Genomic DNA, 17,500 nt, shown 5'->3' with positions numbered 1-17,500 from the left:
ACCTAACTGTTGCAACAAATGCTAGCTTTCTGAGCAAAAGCTGTGGACCAATTTCGTAGAAGAACCGCCTAGGCGAAAAGGCAAAAATCGCCGAAGCTGGCCCGCTCGCAGAGCTCGCGGGCCAGGAGATACTCATAGGGCGATTTACTAGAGTGGGGAACTTGAGAATTTTTGTGTCCGAGACTTTGGGCAACTTCGCGGCCGCCCCCTTAAAGTAAAAGATTTTCTCTGGGTGCCTAAAATTCGCAATTCCCGCAAAGTCGGGAAGACGTTAAAGTTTTTGCCCAAAAAATGGCCATCGATTTAAGGTGATTTTCCAATAAGAAAATTTTTCCTAAGATGAATTTTTTCGAATATTTCCTAAACTAAGCGTCGGAGCACATGGCCGTGGAGGAACTTTTGGTAGCTTTTGGCAAGGGCTATCGGATGAAATAATGCGAAAGGCCATCGGAGCGATATTGGATAAATGCGGGCCCATAAACGTACCTAAGAAGTGAAAATTGGTACCTTGCACGCAGGATGCAAGAAATGCTTGAGTGTTAACCATCATCGGTACCAAGTACCTAGGTTATATCGAGTGCGTAGATGGAAGTCGGTACCAAAGGGAAACCTTCCTAGGCTAGGTGCACGCAAGTGAGTATGGATCGATCAGTAGAAAGATGGGAAGCCATAGGAAACCTTCCTAGGCTAGGTGCACGCAAGTGAGTATGGATCGATCAGTAGAAAGATGGGAAGCCCAAGGAAACCTTCCTAGGCTAGGTGCACGCAAGTGAGTATGGATCGATCAGTAGAAAGATGGGAAGCCATAGGAAACCTTCCTAGGCTAGGTGCACGCAAGTGAGTATGGATCGATCAGTAGAAAGATGGGAAGCCATAGGAAACCTTCCTAGGCTAGGTGCACGCAAGTGAGTATGGATCGATCAGTAGAAAGATGGGAAGCCCAAGGAAACCTTCCTAGGCTAGGTGCACGCAAGTGAGTATGGATCGATCAGTAGAAAGATGGGAAGCCATAGGAAACCTTCCTAGGCTAGGTGCACGCAAGTGAGTATGGATCGATCAGTAGAAAGATGGGAAGCCATAGGAAACCTTCCTAGGCTAGGTGCACGCAAGTGAGTATGGATCGATCAGTAGAAAGATGGGAAGCCATAGGAAACCTTCCTAGGCTAGGTGCACGCAAGTGAGTATGGATCGATCAGTAGAAAGATGGGAAGCCCAAGGAAACCTTCCTAGGCTAGGTGCACGCAAGTGAGTATGGATCGATCAGTAGAAAGATGGGAAGCCATAGGAAACCTTCCTAGGCTAGGTGCACGCAAGTGAGTATGGATCGATCAGTAGAAAGATGGGAAGCCATAGGAAACCTTCCTAGGCTAGGTGCACGCAAGTGAGTATGGATCGATCAGTAGAAAGATGGGAAGCCCAAGGAAACCTTCCTAGGCTAGGTGCACGCAAGTGAGTATGGATCGATCAGTAGAAAGATGGGAAGCCATAGGAAACCTTCCTAGGCTAGGTGCACGCAAGTGAGTATGGATCGATCAGTAGAAAGATGGGAAGCCATAGGAAACCTTCCTAGGCTAGGTGCACGCAAGTGAGTATGGATCGATCAGTAGAAAGATGGGAAGCCCAAGGAAACCTTCCTAGGCTAGGTGCACGCAAGTGAGTATGGATCGATCAGTAGAAAGATGGGAAGCCATAGGAAACCTTCCTAGGCTAGGTGCACGCAAGTGAGTATGGATCGATCAGTAGAAAGATGGGAAGCCCAAGGAAACCTTCCTAGGCTAGGTGCACGCAAGTGAGTATGGATCGATCAGTAGAAAGATGGGAAGCCATAGGAAACCTTCCTAGGCTAGGTGCACGCAAGTGAGTATGGATCGATCAGTAGAAAGATGGGAAGCCCAAGGAAACCTTCCTAGGCTAGGTGCACGCAAGTGAGTATGGATCGATCAGTAGAAAGATGGGAAGCCATAGGAAACCTTCCTAGGCTAGGTGCACGCAAGTGAGTATGGATCGATCAGTAGAAAGATGGGAAGCCCAAGGAAACCTTCCTAGGCTAGGTGCACGCAAGTGAGTATGGATCGATCAGTAGAAAGATGGGAAGCCCAAGGAAACCTTCCTAGGCTAGGTGCACGCAAGTGAGTATGGATCGATCAGTAGAAAGATGGGAAGCCCAAGGAAACCTTCCTAGGCTAGGTGCACGCAAGTGAGTATGGATCGATCAGTAGAAAGATGGGAAGCCCAAGGAAACCTTCCTAGGCTAGGTGCACGCAAGTGAGTATGGATCGATCAGTAGAAAGATGGGAAGCCATAGGAAACCTTCCTAGGCTAGGTGCACGCAAGTGAGTATGGATCGATCAGTAGAAAGATGGGAAGCCATAGGAAACCTTCCTAGGCTAGGTGCACGCAAGTGAGTATGGATCGATCAGTAGAAAGTGGGAAGCCCAAGGAAACCTTCCTAGGCTAGGTGCACGCAAGTGAGTATGGATCGATCAGTAGAAAGATGGGAAGCCATAGGAAACCTTCCTAGGCTAGGTGCACGCAAGTGAGTATGGATCGATCAGTAGAAAGATGGGAAGCCATAGGAAACCTTCCTAGGCTAGGTGCACGCAAGTGAGTATGGATCGATCAGTAGAAAGTGGGAAGCCCAAGGAAACCTTCCTAGGCTAGGTGCACGCAAGTGAGTATGGATCGATCAGTAGAAAGATGGGAAGCCATAGGAAACCTTCCTAGGCTAGGTGCACGCAAGTGAGTATGGATCGATCAGTAGAAAGATGGGAAGCCCAAGGAAACCTTCCTAGGCTAGGTGCACGCAAGTGAGTATGGATCGATCAGTAGAAAGATGGGAAGCCATAGGAAACCTTCCTAGGCTAGGTGCACGCAAGTGAGTATGGATCGATCAGTAGAAAGATGGGAAGCCCAAGGAAACCTTCCTAGGCTAGGTGCACGCAAGTGAGTATGGATCGATCAGTAGAAAGATGGGAAGCCATAGGAAACCTTCCTAGGCTAGGTGCACGCAAGTGAGTATGGATCGATCAGTAGAAAGATGGGAAGCCCAAGGAAACCTTCCTAGGCTAGGTGCACGCAAGTGAGTATGGATCGATCAGTAGAAAGATGGGAAGCCATAGGAAACCTTCCTAGGCTAGGTGCACGCAAGTGAGTATGGATCGATCAGTAGAAAGATGGGAAGCCCAAGGAAACCTTCCTAGGCTAGGTGCACGCAAGTGAGTATGGATCGATCAGTAGAAAGATGGGAAGCCCAAGGAAACCTTCCTAGGCTAGGTGCACGCAAGTGAGTATGGATCGATCAGTAGAAAGATGGGAAGCCCAAGGAAACCTTCCTAGGCTAGGTGCACGCAAGTGAGTATGGATCGATCAGTAGAAAGATGGGAAGCCCAAGGAAACCTTCCTAGGCTAGGTGCACGCAAGTGAGTATGGATCGATCAGTAGAAAGATGGGAAGCCATAGGAAACCTTCCTAGGCTAGGTGCACGCAAGTGAGTATGGATCGATCAGTAGAAAGATGGGAAGCCATAGGAAACCTTCCTAGGCTAGGTGCACGCAAGTGAGTATGGATCGATCAGTAGAAAGTGGGAAGCCCAGTACCAAATGCCCTAGTGAAGACCGTAAACGAATATCATGAACCGATAAGGAGCACCAAATGCCCTAGTGAAGACCGTAAACGAATATCATGAACCGATAAGGAGCACCAAATGCCCTAGTGAAGACCGTAAACGAATATCATGAACCGAGAAGTAGCAACGAATGCCTGAAAAAGTACCAAGTCCACGGTATAGAGTAACGAGAGTTAACCGCCGTGATGTATGCAATGCGGGCAGCCATTGCATGGGTTCTGGACTTGGTTCGCGAATAACTTTTTTGCTAGACATCGGACAAAGTTGACGTGGAAGAACGAAATGTAGCATTTGGTGCCACCTATCCAAAACTTTTTCAAGATTGAAGATCCGATCGATACAGCCTGAGTTATAGGCAAAAGTTGGTGCAAAATTGAGCATTTTTAATGGTGAAAAATCGGTACTCCTCGAATAGCTCCTGTTGGAAGCATCGGACCACATGGTCGTGGAGGAACATATTGTAGCGCGCGGTGTCAAGTATCGACACCCAAAACCGCATGTCCGATGGACGGAAAATGACCAAGTTATAGTGAAAACTTGGTTGCACCAAATTCCCGAAGAAGTGCAACGAGAAGGTGAATGCGATGGTTGTTCGTCGAATAGCTCCGGCCACAGACATGGTAGCGATTAGTGGTGCATGGAAGAAATCTAGCCACAAGTGCCATCTACCCATGGCCAGAAGAAAGTGTGGCCATATCTTGGATACCGGCGGAGCTATGGGGCAAATATGGGCCAAAAATGGTGCAAGTTGGACCAACAATCCGACCAAGTGCGCGAGGCGCTTTCGTGAATAGCTCCGGCCACAGACATGGTAGCGATTAGTGGTGCATGGAAGAAATCTAGCCACAAGTGCCATCTACCCATGGCCAGAAGAAAGTGTGGCCATATCTTGGATACCGGCGGAGCTATGGGGCAAATATGGGCCAAAAATGGTGCAAGTTGGACCAAAAATCCGAAAAAGTACCTAGGTAAATGCGATGGTTGTTCGTCGAATAGCTCCGGCCACAGACATGGTAGCGATTAGTGGTGCATGGAAGAAATCTAGCCACAAGTGCCATCTACCCATGGCCAGAAGAAAGTGTGGCGCTATCTTGGATACCGGCGGAGCTATGGGGCAAATATGGGCCAAAAATGGTGCAAGTTGGACCAAAAATCCGACCAAGTGCGCGAGGCGCTTTCGTGAATAGCTCCGGCCACATACATGGTAGCGATTAGTGGTGCATGGAAGAAATCTAGCCACAAGTGCCATCTACCCATGGCCAGAAGAAAGTGTGGCCATATCTTGGATACCGGCGGAGCTATGGGGCAAATATGGGCCAAAAATGGTGCAAGTTGGACCAAAAATCCGAAAAAGTACCTAGGTAAATGCGATGGTTGTTCGTCGAATAGCTCCGGCCACAGACATGGTAGCGATTAGTGGTGCATGGAAGAAATCTAGCCACAAGTGCCATCTACCCATGGCCAGAAGAAAGTGTGGCGCTATCTTGGATACCGGCGGAGCTATGGGGCAAATATGGGCCAAAAATGGTGCAAGTTGGACCAAAAATCCGACCAAGTGCGCGAGGCGCTTTCGTGAATAGCTCCGGCCACATACATGGTAGCGATTAGTGGTGCATGGAAGAAATCTAGCCACAAGTGCCATCTACCCATGGCCAGAAGAAAGTGTGGCCATATCTTGGATACCGGCGGAGCTATGGGGCAAATATGGGCCAAAAATGGGTAAAATTGTACGGTCCAAAGCCAAGGGTAAATTTTTTTATTCCTCTAATAACTTCTAGCACAGACATTGAATCGGTTGGTGATGTATGGATGAAATGTAGCAAACAGTTGGAACTACCCATAAAATCTTAAAGATTGACGATCCAATGTATAGAACCGGAGTAATGTGCGATACTTGGTGAAAAATCGAGTGAAAAATTAGCTATAAACTGTTTTTGGCCCATAACTCGAATACTAGACATCGGAAGGGGGGGTCGTAGAACGATTTTTTGTTGCCCTATCGATTCCCTATCGAACGAGCAAAAGTTGTTTTTTTTGACCAAAAAGGACCCCTACTCTAGTAAAATTGGCCTGATTTTACTAGTCCCCGGTACCCGTACAGGCAAAATGAGCAAAATGCTCAAGTATGAATGGTTTTTGGCCCATAACTCGAATACTAGACGTCGCAGGGGGGTGTCATGGAACAATTTTTGGTAGCCCTTGAAATTATCTATCGAATGACATATACTTGATTTTTGGCCAAAAAGTTCCCTAGACTAGTAAAAATCGCATCATTTTACTAGAGTCGGGTACCCTGGACGAAAAACCGCTTAAGTTGCGGTTTTTGGCTAATAACTCGAATACTAGACGTCGCAGGGGGGTGTCGTGGAACAATTTTTGGTAGCCCTTGAAATTATCTATCGAATGACATATACTTGATTTTTGGCCAAAAAGTTCCCTAGACTAGTAAAAATCGCATCATTTTACTAGAGTCGGGTACCCTGGACGAAAAACCGCTTAAGTTGCGGTTTTTGGCTAATAACTCGAATACTAGACGTCGCAGGGGGGTGTCGTGGAACAATTTTTGGTAGCCCTTGAAATTATCTATCGAATGACATATACTTGATTTTTGGCCAAAAAGTTCCCTAGACTAGTAAAAATCGCATCATTTTACTAGAGTCGGGTACCCTGGACGAAAAACCGCTTAAGTTGCGGTTTTTGGCTAATAACTCGAATACTAGACGTCGCAGGGGGGTGTCGTGGAACAATTTTTGGTAGCCCTTGAAATTATCTATCGAATGACATATACTTGATTTTTTGACCAAAAAGTTCCTAGACTAGTAAAAATCGCATCATTTTACTAGAGTCGGGTACCCTGTACGAAAAACCGCTATAGTTGCGGTTTTTGGTCAATAACTCGAATACTAGACGTCGGAGGGGGGTGCCGTAGAACAATTTTTTGTAGCCCTTGAAATTACCTTTCGAATGATATATAGTGGTTTTTTGGTCAAACAGTGACCCCGAGACTAGTAACCCTCCATACACAAAACCGCCTAAAAAGTTTTGGTTTTGCAAAATTTTGAAAAGTGCGTCAAAAAAATTTTTTCAAAAAGTACCAAATCGTGATCAGAACTCACTATAGACCATAAAAAGTGAAATCCGATGGTCATTTGCAACACTTGGTCAATCGAGAAAAATTTCACTTTTTTACTAGAGTCGGGTACCCTGAACGAAAAATCGCTCAAGTGATGGTTTTTGGCCAATAACTCGAATACTAGACGTCGGAGGGGGGTGCCGTAGAACAATTTTTTGTAGCCCTTGAAATTACCTTTCGAATGATATATAGTGGTTTTTCGGTCAAACAGTGACCCCGAGACTAGTAACCCTCCATACACAAAACCGCCTACAAAAACTTTGTTTTGAAAAATTTTGAAAAGTTCAAAAAAATTTTTTTTTCAAAAACTACTAAAACGTGATAAGAACTTACTATAGACCATAAAAAGTGATATCCGATGATAATTTGCAAAAGTTGGTAACTAGTAAAAAATTTCACTTTTTTACTAGAGTCGGTGCAACGAGAAAAAAAAAGTCCGTGATGGAGAAAAATGGCACGTTTTCCACGCCTGTACGCTTTCGTTTACTATATAGGGGGTAGGTGAGCCAGAAGCATGATTTTGACTGAGTATGTATCTTTATGAATTGGACCCTTCTAAATCGATTGAGACTACCCCCAGGACGATCGGACGACTGCTTCTGGCTCAAAATGTGGTTTTTAGATTTTGATCGTCAATTATGCGAGAAAAAATCGATTAGAAGTAAAGATACGAAATGCTTGGTCTAAGTTGGGAAACGACTTCGGATATTTGTTGGACGTTGTCGTAGAAGGTCCGAGGACCAAGGAAAAGTGATTTCCAAGTGGATTTATGCACTATTAGTCGATGGTAAGATGTGAAATTAGTAGAACTTACCATACAGTTTGCGAAGTTGAAGCAATCGGTTGGTGAAGATGGTACTGTCTGTCCAATTTGGTGGTTCGGAATGAGTGAAACGATGTTGATGATGGATAGACGTTCCGATTGCCCCCGATCGGGGAACATATAGTGGTCTTTAAGGTCCAAGTACCTATGTTTTGGTAAGCAGAACTGAGAGTTAAAGGATGAAAGTCGGCCATTCCTAATATCATCCTATCGGTGGTTCGCGAGTTGTTTGAGGACCGGAGCAGCTCGCGATGAAACGGTCCTAGGGTATTGGTTATCCATCCAAGGAAGAGTAAATGCGATCCTAGATGTGTGTCGTTGGCCGTTCTACCGGTATCGCCTATCGATGAGATATCGACGGGCATGCCTTACTCGAAAGTTGAATTCTAGGATCGATGGTCAAACAGACCTATGAGAGATAAACCAAACTGAACACGTATTGATGTCGGCTTTTCCTATCATTTGATGCCGCAGGTTGTTTAGGGACCGGAGCAACTTGCGGCCGAGACGGTCCCCGGGGGTTTCTTTCTCCAAGGAGTGGAAACTATTAAGCAAGAGTTGTAGCAAGATACGATCCTCTGATGTGTCGTTGGCCGTTCATGCGGTATCGCCTGTCGATGAGATATCGATGGGCATGCCTTACTCTACCGACCTTCTAATTGAGAGTATTAATCAGGGATCGATGGTCAAACAAGACCAATGAGCGATAAACCAAACTGAACACGTATTGATGTCGGCTTTTCCTATCATTTGATGCCGCAGGTTGTTTAGGGACCGGAGCAGCTTGCGGCCGAGACGGTCCCCGGGGGTTTCTTTCTCCAAGGAGAAGAAACGATTAAGCAAAAGTTGTAGCAAGATACGATCCTCTGATGTGTCGTTGGCCGTTCAAGCGGTATCGCCTGTCGATGAGATATCGATGGGCATGCCTTACTCTCCCGACTGGATTACTGAGAGTTTAATCAGGGATCGATGGTCAAACAGACCAATGAGCGATAAACCAAACTGAACACGTATTGATGTCGGCATTTCCTATCATTTGTCGCAGGTTGTTTAGGGACCGGAGCAGCTTGCGACCGAGACGGTCCCCGGGGGTTTCTTTCTCTAAGGAGTGGAAACGATTAAGCAAAAGTCGTAGCAATAATCGATCACCTGATGTGTCGTTGGCCGTTCTTGCGGTATCGCCTGTCGATGAGATATCGATGGGCATGCCTTACTCTCCTGACTGTTTAATTGAGAGTTATAATCAGGGATCGATGGTCAAAAAGACCAATGAGCGATAAACCAAACTGAACACATATTGATGTCGGCATTTCCTATCATTTGTCGCAGGTTGTTTGGGGACCGGAGCAGCTTGCGACCGAGACGGTCCCTTCCCGAAAGATGGTGAACCGAGTCGTCTGGCGTAAAAACCGGACGACTCGAAAGGGCTTGACCCTTTCAAGTGAGCGATAATCACATTCTACGCTCAGTTCGACAGCTACAAGGCAATCACTCGCTATGTTCAGAGCTAATACATGCAACATGCCGGCATTGTTTCCACCGACGCATGGATTCAAGACTGGTGCACTTATTAGTTAAACCGTTCGCCTCCGGGTGTTTCGAGTTCAAGTCTGGATGAGGATTGTTCTTGCTGGTAATAGCTTGAGCCCCTGAATAAGGGGCCGAAGCGTACATCTTGAGTAAATGTACAACATATTACCAAATCGGCACCGTGGGTTCTGGTGCAAGTGATGTAACCGTGAAAGATGTTGAGCAGCCCAACATCGGTTTACACACGCATAATAGGAAGGCAGCGCTGTCGACTGGTCAGTCGTGTAAGAAGTGTGCATTATCGATCTCCAATATATGAGCTCAGTATGACAGCCCAATTGGTAATCCTCGGGACCTCCAGAAAGGAAGCTGGATGAGGATTACCAAATCGAAAGTTGATTAGTGTAGTGGTACCACTTAGTCAACTTGTATCCCGAAAGATGGTGAACCGAGTCGTCTGGCGTAAAAACCGGACGACTCGAAAGGGCTTGACCCTTTCAAGTGAGCGATAATCACATTCTACGCTCAGTTCGACAGCTACAAGGCAATCACTCGCTATGTTCAGAGCTAATACATGCAACATGCCGGCATTGTTTCCACCGACGCATGGATTCAAGACTGGTGCACTTATTAGTTAAACCGTTCGCCTCCGGGTGTTTCGAGTTCAAGTCTGGATGAGGATTGATCTTGCTGGTAATAGCTTGAGCCCCTGAATAAGGGGTCGAAGCGTACATCTTGAGACCATGTACAACATATTACCAAATCGGCACCATGGGTTCGGGTGCAAGTGATGTAACCGTGAAAGATGTTGAGCAGCCCAACATCGGTTTACACACGCATAATAGGAAGGCAGCGCTGTCGACTGGTCAGTCGTGTAAGAAGTGTGCATTATCGATCACAAATATATTGGTGATCTGTAGGTTGCGCATACACCATGCCCGGTGTAAAGTGCCGTGGTCCCCCCCGGGGGGCTGCATCAAACCGTTCGCCACGCGAACTACCCAATGGAACGAACTCGATGCATTTAATAAGAAGAAGAGATGATAATGAAACACGGTCGATTTAAGAGTTGAAAACGTTGAAATGCCTATAAGCAAGTCTTAAGTTGGTGGTTTCGTTGTGCCCCAACAAATTGGTGCCTTACCCTACACCAAAGAGCCATTCAACATGGTTCAAGTGAGCGATAATCACGCTCTACGCTCAGTATGACAGCTGCAAGGCAATCACTCGCTAAGTTCAGAGCTAATACATGCAACACGCCGGCATTGTTTCCACCGACGCATGGATTCAAGACTGGTGCACTTATTAGTTAAACCGTTCGCCTCCGGGTGTTTCGAGTTCAAGTCTGGATGAGGATTGTTCTTGCTGGTAATAGCTTGAGCCCCTGAATAAGGGGCCGAAGCGTACATCTTGAGAGTAAATGTACAACATATTACCAAATCGGCACCGTGGGTTCTGGTGCAAGTGATGTAACCATGAAAGATGTTGAGCAGCCCAACATCGGTTTACACACGCATAATAGGAAGGCAGCGCTGTCGACTGGTCAGTCGTGTAAGAAGTGTGCATTATCGATCTGCAATATATGAGCTCAGTATGACAGCCCAATTGGTAATCCTCGGGACCTCCAGAAAGGAAGCTGGATGAGGATTACCAAATCGAAAGTTGATAAGTGTAGTGGTACCACTTAGTCAACTTGTATCCCGAAAGATGGTGAACCGAGTCGTCTGGCGTAAAAACCGGACGACTCGAAAGGGCTTGACCCTTTCAAGTGAGCGATAATCACATTCTACGCTCAGTTCGACAGCTACAAGGCAATCACTCGCTATGTTCAGAGCTAATACATGCAACATGCCGGCATTGTTTCCACCGACGCATGGATTCAAGACTGGTGCACTTATTAGTTAAACCGTTCGCCTCCGGGTGTTTCGAGTTCAAGTCTGGATGAGGATTGATCTTGCTGGTAATAGCTTGAGCCCCTGAATAAGGGGTCGAAGCGTACATCTTGAGACCATGTACAACATATTACCAAATCGGCACCATGGGTTCGGGTGCAAGTGATGTAACCGTGAAAGATGTTGAGCAGCCCAACATCGGTTTACACACGCATAATAGGAAGGCAGCGCTGTCGACTGGTCAGTCGTGTAAGAAGTGTGCATTATCGATCACAAATATATTGGTGATCTGTAGGTTGCGCATACACCATGCCCGGTGTAAAGTGCCGTGGTCCCCCCCGGGGGGCTGCATCAAACCGTTCGCCACGCGAACTACCCAATGGAACGAACTCGATGCATTTAATAAGAAGAAGAGATGATAATGAAACACGGTCGATTTAAGAGTTGAAAACGTTGAAATGCCTATAAGCAAGTCTTAAGTTGGTGGTGACCGTTACGCCCCAACAAAATGGTGCCTTACCCTACACCAAAGAGCCATTCAACATGGTTCAAGTGAGCGATAATCACGCTCTACGCTCAGTATGACAGCTGCAAGGCAATCACTCGCTAAGTTCAGAGCTAATACATGCAACACGCCGGCATTGTTTCCACCGACGCATGGATTCAAGACTGGTGCACTTATTAGTTAAACCGTTCGCCTCCCGGTGTTTCGAGTTCAAGTCTGGATGAGGATTGTTCTTGCTGGTAATAGCTTGAGCCCCTGAATAAGGGGCCGAAGCGTACATCTTGAGAGTAAATGTACAACATATTACCAAATCGGCACCGTGGGTTCTGGTGCAAGTGATGTAACCATGAAAGATGTTGAGCAGCCCAACATCGGTTTACACACGCATAATAGGAAGGCAGCGCTGTCGACTGGTCAGTCGTGTAAGAAGTGTGCATTATCGATCTGCAATATATGAGCTCAGTATGACAGCCCAATTGGTAATCCTCGGGACCTCCAGAAAGGAAGCTGGATGAGGATTACCAAATCGAAAGTTGATAAGTGTAGTGGTACCACTTAGTCAACTTGTATCCCGAAAGATGGTGAACCGAGTCGTCTGGCGTAAAAACCGGACGACTCGAAAGGGCTTGACCCTTTCAAGTGAGCGATAATCACATTCTACGCTCAGTTCGACAGCTACAAGGCAATCACTCGCTATGTTCAGAGCTAATACATGCAACATGCCGGCATTGTTTCCACCGACGCATGGATTCAAGACTGGTGCACTTATTAGTTAAACCGTTCGCCTCCGGGTGTTTCGAGTTCAAGTCTGGATGAGGATTGATCTTGCTGGTAATAGCTTGAGCCCCTGAATAAGGGGTCGAAGCGTACATCTTGAGACCATGTACAACATATTACCAAATCGGCACCATGGGTTCGGGTGCAAGTGATGTAACCGTGAAAGATGTTGAGCAGCCCAACATCGGTTTACACACGCATAATAGGAAGGCAGCGCTGTCGACTGGTCAGTCGTGTAAGAAGTGTGCATTATCGATCACAAATATATTGGTGATCTGTAGGTTGCGCATACACCATGCCCGGTGTAAAGTGCCGTGGTCCCCCCCGGGGGGCTGCATCAAACCGTTCGCCACGCGAACTACCCAATGGAACGAACTCGATGCATTTAATAAGAAGAAGAGATGATAATGAAACACGGTCGATTTAAGAGTTGAAAACGTTGAAATGCCTATAAGCAAGTCTTAAGTTGGTGGTTTCGTTGTGCCCCAACAAATTGGTGCCTTACCCTACACCAAAGAGCCATTCAACATGGTTCAAGTGAGCGATAATCACGCTCTACGCTCAGTATGACAGCTGCAAGGCAATCACTCGCTAAGTTTAGAGCTAATACATGCAACACGCCGGCATTGTTTCCACCGACGCATGGATTCAAGACTGGTGCACTTATTAGTTAAACCGTTCGCCTCCGGGTGTTTCGAGTTCAAGTCTGGATGAGGATTGTTCTTGCTGGTAATAGCTTGAGCCCCTGAATAAGGGGCCGAAGCGTACATCTTGAGAGTAAATGTACAACATATTACCAAATCGGCACCGTGGGTTCTGGTGCAAGTGATGTAACCATGAAAGATGTTGAGCAGCCCAACATCGGTTTACACACGCATAAGGGGTTTATTGTTATCTGTAGGTTGCGCATACACCATACCCGGTGTAAAGTGCCGTGGTCCCCCAGGGGGCTGCATCAAAACGTTCGCCATGCGAACTACCCAATGGAACGAACTCGATGTATTGAAAGAGATGAACAATTAATAGCGAGAATAGGGGCCCGGAAGCAATTCCGCGGCCCTACGGTCGATTCAAGAGTTGAAACGTTGTACAATCGTGGATAGCACCTAGTGCTAATATGGTGAGAGATAATGTGTGAGGAAATTTAGTTTCCTAAAGTTTAGTTAGTGGTTTCCGTTGTGCCCTAACAAACTTAAAGTTGGTGGTGACCGTTACACCCCAACAAATTGGTGCCTTACCCAACACCAAAGAGCCATTCCATATGGTTCTAGAGAGAGAGAGTTGTGTGGAAATTTATTTCCCACTAAGCGAGTGTGTGTCTGTAGTGGAACGAATTCTGGTTGATCCTACCAGTAATATACGCTTGTCTCAAAGGTTAAGCCATGCATGTCTAAGTACAAACATAAATGAATGTGAAACCGCATAAGGCTCAGTATAACAGCTATAATTCACAAGATCATCCTACCACTAGTTACTTGGATAACTGTGGAAAATCCAGAGCTAATACATGCAACATGCCGGGACTGTTGCCCTCGCGGGTAGCTGAACTGGTGCACTTATTAGTTAAACCAATCGCCTCCGGGCGGCTTGAGTTGAAGTCTGGATAAGGACGCAGATCGTATGGTCGCTTGTCGACTGACGACAGATCTTTCAAATGTCTGCCCTATCAACTATTGATGGTAGTGTAGAGGACTACCATGGTTGCGACGGGTAACGGGGAATCAGGGTTCGATTCCGGAGAGGGAGCCTGAGAAATGGCTACCACATCCAAGGAAGGCAGCAGGCGCGTAAATTACCCAATCCCAGTACGGGGAGGTAGTGACGAGAAATAACAATATGGACCTCTCTAACGATGGTCCATAATTGGAATGAGTTGAGTATAAATCCTTCAACAAGGATCAAGTGGAGGGCAAGTCTGGTGCCAGCAGCCGCGGTAATTCCAGCTCCACTAGCGTATATTAAAGTTGTTGCGGTTAAAACGTTCGAAGTTGATTGCCCGTCCAGACACGTGACCGCCACGGGCGCCCGGTTACACGCCGGGGCCGTTCGTGCGCGCGCTCACGGCTGCGACTCACAATGGTGTACTTGGGCGTTACTCTGTGAACGAGTACCGTGCTACCGGTTAACTCCGGCACGGGCTCCTCATGGTGCTCAAGATACTCACATTTACCTTGAACAAATTAGAGTGCTCAAAGCAGGCTAAGACAAAGCGTCCGGCCCCCCCGTGGGGTTGGCGTTGGCCGAGAATAATCTTGCATGGAATAATGGAATATGACCTCGGTTTATACGATTTCGTTGGTTTGTCAGAAACCTAGAGGTAATGATTAACAGAAGTAGTTGGGGGCATTGGTATTACGGCGCGAGAGGTGAAATTCGTAGACCGTCGTAGGACCAACTGAAGCGAAAGCGTTTGCCATGGATGCTTTCTTTAATCAAGAACGAAAGTTAGAGGATCGAAGGCGATTAGATACCGCCCTAGTTCTAACCGTAAACGATGCCAATTAGCAATTGGGAGACGCTACCCCTATTCGGTGCTCTCAGTCGCTTCCGGGAAACCAAAATCGGGTTCCGGGGGAAGTATGGTTGCAAAGTTGAAACTTAAAGGAATTGACGGAAGGGCACCACAAGAAGTGGAGCTTGCGGCTTAATTTGACTCAACACGGGAAAATTTACCAGGTCCAAACTTATCGAGGTAAGACAGATTGATAGCTCTTTCTCAAATTTAAGGGTAGTGGTGCATGGCCGTTCTTAGTTCGTGGAATGATTTGTCTGGTTAATTCCGATAACGAACGTGACTCAAACATGCTAACTAGAACGCTGTCAGCAGTGCGCCTCCGGGCGCACCTGACGTTACAGCCGGGCGGCGCCTTCACGGGCGGTCGTCGGCTACGTTTGCCCTGCTTAGCGGGACAACTTGTGTTTAGCAAGCTGAGAATGAGCGATAACAGGTCCGTGATGCCCTTAGATGTTCTGGGCTGCACGCGTGCTACAATGTGGGTCGCAGCGTGTTCTCGCCAATAGGCGCCCCCATTCCGAGAGGAACGGGAAATCACTAAAATGCCCATCTAGTCGGGATTGGGGACTGCAACGGTCCCCATGAACCTGGAATTTCTAGTAAGCACTAGTCATTAGCTAGTGCTGATTACGTCCCTGCCCTTTGTACACACCGCCCGTCGCTACTACCGATGGATTATTTAGTGAGGTTTCTGGAGGCTTACCTTCCGCGGTTCCTTCGTGAGCTGCAGCTGGCATGGCTGAAGTTGACCGAACTTGATGATTTAGAGGAAGTAAAAGTCGTAACAAGGTTTCCGTAGGTGAACCTGCGGAAGGATCATTACTGATGATCGTCCGCGAGTGACCAACCATGGGCTGCCTTCGGTGTAGCTCGGTCGCTCGCTTGCTATGTGTCAGAATTTGTTGAAAGCCAACTCGTTCGTTGTACACTTTGATGGGTGACCATCACTGTGTCCCCGTGCCGAGCTAGATCTCCCCTAGCCGTAAGGCACTTGAACGCCCCTTCGACGACGAGTTGCATGTGTGTGGTATGTGTCAGAATCTGGTGAAGCTTTCTGCATGTGATGTGCCTTGTGTGGATCCGTGGCCATTGCATTGTGTCTGGTGTGTAGGTACCCAGACACTTAGAACGCTTGCGCGGAAAGCAAACTCGATCGTTGTACACTTTGATGGGCAACCATCACTGTGTCTCCGTGCCGTGCTAGATCTCCCCTAGCCGTAAGGCACTTTGAACGCCCCTTCGACGACGAGTTACAAGAGTGTGGTATGTGTCATAATCTGGTGAAGCTTTCTGCATGTGATGTGCCTTGTGTGGATCCGTGGCCATTGCATTGTGTCTGGTGTGTAGGTACCCAGACACTTAAGCAAACTCGATCGTTGTACACTGTGATGGGCGAGCATCACTGTGTCTCCGTGCCGTGTAAGAGCTCCCCTGGCCATCAGGCACTTGAAAGGTCCTTCGACGACGAGTTACAATAGTGGTGTGTTAGATACGTCAGGTGATGGTATCTACTGTTGTGCAATACGTATCCGGCCACGGCACGGAACGAACGGGAACTGTGGTGCAGACATACAAAGAGTTAAGCCTATTAGTCATTAACTCTAAGGACGGGGCCATGGGGCGGTACGCAAAGGATACGGATGAGCGAGTATGCAGGCCCAATACTCAATAGCTCGATCCGATCCAAGCACATGAGTTGACTGCGGCGCCAGGTTAACCAATGTGCTAGATTCTATTTGGCCAGTAGAATCTTGTGTCTTATGCGATTTGATACCAAGACACCAGAACGAAAGTTAGTTGAAGAGTTATTAAACTCTTATGAAGTATGGTTGTGCAATCACAACTTATGACTTTAACCTATAAAGTGGATATGGACTTGCAATTATAACATGGAATCTCTACACACCCCATGAGCTCGATCCAATCCACGCACACGAGTTGCCTGAGTAGCGACAGGTATACCGATGTGCAATACGTATCCGGCCACGGCACGGAACGAACGGGAACTGTGGTGCAGACATACAAAGAGTTAAGCCTACTAGTCATTAACTCTAAGGACGGGGCCATGGGGCGGTACGCAAAGGATACGGATGAGCGAGTATGCAGGCCCAATACTCAATAGCTCGATCCGATCCAAGCACATGAGTTGACTGCGGCGCCAGGTTAACCAATGTGCTAGATTCTATTTGGCCAGTAGAATCTTGTGTCTTACGCGATTTGATACCAAGACACCAGAACGAAAGTTAGTTGAAGAGTGATTAAACTCTTATGAAGAATGGTTGTGCAATCACAACTTATGACTTTAACCTATAAAGTGGATATGGACTATCAATTATAACATGGGGCACACACCATGTTCTCGATCCAATCCACGCACACGAGTTGCCTGAGTAGCGACAGGTATACCGATGTGCAATACGTATCCGGCCATAGGCACGGAACGAACAGGAACTGTGGTGCAGACATACAAGGGCCATGGGGCGGTACGCAAAGGATACGGATGAGCGAGTATGCAGGCCCAATACTCAATAGCTCGATCCGATCCAAGCACATGAGTTGACTGCGGCGTCAGGTTAACCGATGTGCTAAGAGAGTTGTTCCTGGGCCTTCAAAGTGACTTCAAAACTATCTTAGCGAATGGTGGCCATGGGCGTAGACATGAGCCACAAGTCACAAGGCCTGGGACTATTGGGTAATAAA

The sequence above is a fragment of the Anopheles funestus genome (genome assembly GCF_943734845.2).
Source record: "Anopheles funestus chromosome X unlocalized genomic scaffold, idAnoFuneDA-416_04 X_unloc_57, whole genome shotgun sequence".
Lineage (NCBI taxonomy): Eukaryota > Metazoa > Arthropoda > Insecta > Diptera > Culicidae > Anopheles > Anopheles funestus.
This window is presented reverse-complemented; position numbering follows the sequence as displayed.